At 38.0% G+C, this 3,314-nt stretch overlaps 1 pseudogene; it reads right to left on the bottom strand.

The window, feature by feature from the left end:
• Positions 1–288: 288 nt before the first annotated feature.
• Positions 289–2,636, bottom strand: LOC140222218 (uncharacterized; annotated as a pseudogene).
• Between the last annotated feature and the right edge of the window lie 678 nt (positions 2,637–3,314).

The following is a 3,314-nucleotide window of genomic DNA, read 5'->3' as shown; positions in this document are numbered from 1 at the left end:
CATAATCCCACTGTTCTGTGTCTTTCTATTTTCCTCTCGGCCATGTGTGTGGTACCGGACACCGCCAATAAGATATGCTGAATATTCCTCTCTTGTCTGGTAAAGCCGATCATGTATATAGGTCCTCGGAGACCTCTTCTTTAGGCACCTTTAAAATATGTACAACAAAATCATAGTTTTATATATAGGTCTTTGCTAGCTAATATAAGTTTGTTCTAAAAAAGTAGAAAACTTATATGAAATTTAAACCCTTGGGCAAATTTTTTCTGGCATTCTACAGTCAATAACCTAGTCTGACACACCTTTCTCTTTTAATTGATCCTTGTATATCCTGCAAAAACACATCCATCTAAAAATTAGACTAAAATAATTGCAATACAATAATTACATGACGGATTACGTACCCGATATATAGCTCAACCTCTTTGCAATTGTTTAGCACATACCAAACCAGCTTGTCGTAATCTAAATCAAGGAACAAAGTCTTTCCTATTCCAAGTACATCAACATTGTGCTAGAAACAAGATAAATCACCTTCCCGTAACAAATCAGCATTCTCTTTGTTCCTTCCCTCCTGATTGAATCGTGTGCCAACATCCTCATCCGCAAAGTACCTTGAGCAAAATGTCAAGCACTCATTAGCAACATATGTTTCTGCAATGGATTCTTCAGGCCTAGCCATGTTTCTCACGAAACGCTTCAATGTGCATAGCCTTCTTTTGATGGGATACATCCGTCCATATTGTACCGGGCCTCTTAGGATTTCTTCCTCAGGCAAATGGACAGCCAAGTGCACCATAACATCAAAGAAGGCAGGAGGGAAAATTTTCTCAAGCTTGCACAATATTATTGGGTTATCTGTTTTCAATTCCGAAAGAAGTTGCCGAAAGAAGTTTCCTAATTCCGAAACAGCTGAGAATATCTCTTTATCCATTAATCCTCGATGGGAAGTAGGCAAAATCCTTTGGAGTAGAATATGACAATCATGAGTTTTCAGTCTTTGTAGTTTGCATCCATAAGCGGCAATACATCTTGATAAGTTAGAAGCATATCCATCTAGGAACTTTACCTGACTTATAAAATCATAGAACACCTTCTATTTGTTTCTACCCATTGTATATAGAGCTTCTAGCATTTTGCATGACTCTCCTTCCGTAGTATTCAGCATGTGTAGATGTGATCTAATGCCCATCTCTTCCAAATCAATCCTATCATTAATCGTGTCCTTTGTCTTCCTAGCAATTTTAAGTAATGTTCCAATAAGGTTTTCACATATGTTTTTCTCAATGTGCATGACATCAAGATTATGTGGCAGCTTCAGAGTTGTCCAATAAGGCAAGTTAAACAAACAAACCCTTCAGCTCCAACACTATCCGGGTTCCCGCTTCCTTTTCTAACCTTCAAGAGGCTTTCCTAGTTTAACGTCTTTAACCTTATCTAGTTGCTGCTGAAGCTCCTCAGTAGTAAATTGCTCTGGCCTCTCACAGTTTTCAGTATTACCATCAAACTCTCCTTTCTTTCTTCTCTATGGATGGTCAGTTGGAAGGAAATGATGATGGTCAATATAACATATCTTGTTATTCAATCTCCTTAAGCAAGGATCCTTGTCACAACACACACAGGCATAATAACCTTTCATGACTTGCCCCACCAAAGTGCTCAATGCTGGATAATCATGAATGCACCATATAATCGCAGCATGCAATTTAAAGGATTTATGACTACAAGCATCGTATGCATCAACACTCTTCAAAAGGTCCAACAGCTCATCGATGAGAGGTTGCAAGAAGACATCAAAATCCTTTGATGGAGAACTCGACCTAGGAATCAATAATGCCATCATAAAGTATGATTCTTCCATGCATACCCATGGTGGCATGTTATACGGCACAACAAATACTGGCCACATACTATATGAGTTAGTCATGTTGCCAAATGGATTGAAACCATCAGTTGCAAGGCCAAGTCTAATGTTCCTAGCATCTTTTGCAAATTTCAGCCAATTTTTTTTTATTGAAGTCTTTCCATGCCTCACCATTAGCTGGATGGATAAGCTCATTGTCCAACATTTTTTCCTTCAACTTGTGCCATTGTTCATCCTTTGCAGGTTTTGATGAAAAAAACATCCTCTTCAGCCTTGAAACAAGCAGAAAATGCCTCAATACCTTTTGAGAAATGCGCTTCTTGGTGTCTGCAACTTTCCATATTAAATCCGCTTCACAACACAGTGGGCACACATCATGTTTTGCTAGCGTCTTATGAAACAATACACAATTATTCTTACAAACATGGATAGATTCATAGCCAAGTCCCATGGCACGTATGTACTTCATTGCCTCATCTTAAGATGTTGGAACACATGCTCCTGGGAAAGCAACGGATAACATCTTCCAAATCACATTGAAGAGGACATTACTGATCCAATAGAAAGACTTGATATGGAGTAACTTCACAGCAAATTTAAATTGCTAATCTACAATTACAATTTCCTCAACCCCATGCTCCCGCAGAATTGCATTTTCCTGAACCCCATTATCCAGCAGATTTGCATTTTCCTAAACCCTATCCTCGAATGTTTCTTCATGATGGATCCATCTAGTGTAGGTGCTTACCATCCCACTTCTAAGTAAGTGCATGTTCACCTCTTCTATAGGACATCTAGACTGATTCAGGCATCCACGACGCGGGCATAGTATTTGTTCATCATTAGAGTATCTACTCTTAACAAATTCCATGAAATCATTGACTCGTTTCTCATTCTCGGGTGTAAATAGTTGACAACCATGTATCCAACGTCTATCCATCTATCAAATGCTCATTGTTAAGCTTTCGAATCAAGTAGTAGATTGGAAGTGCCATACATCAAAAGACCTTAATGCGAAATGAAATTTAGGCGAATTCAACTAGAAATTACTGATCAAATTGACACGTCGCAGCAAGAAGCACCATTTATCAGCTTAAACTTACATGTGGGATCCTGGTTGGTTAATGATGTTTTTGCGGAAGTTATATCGTCACAAAACCACCATGTAACAGCAAGTGACGATTTCTTTTTGGCTACAGTGGCAACTTTTATGATGTTCCATAACATCGTCGCTAAATTTGCTCGGATGTGAAACTTTATGATATTTTCAGCCAGAAACATCATAGACCTATGACAAGAAAAAATGTGTCATAAAATTTTTGTCCTACATCAGAAGATTTATTGTAGTGATAGAAAATTTGTTCACACTAATTATAGATGTGTTGACGCTCAACATTAACACCTTTTTATACTCTTTAAGTGGTGGTTTTGGATTAATTCTTATACTAAC

The sequence above is a fragment of the Setaria viridis genome, chromosome 3 (assembly GCF_005286985.2).
Source record: "Setaria viridis chromosome 3, Setaria_viridis_v4.0, whole genome shotgun sequence".
NCBI lineage: Eukaryota > Viridiplantae > Streptophyta > Magnoliopsida > Poales > Poaceae > Setaria > Setaria viridis.
This window is presented reverse-complemented; position numbering and strand designations above follow the sequence as displayed.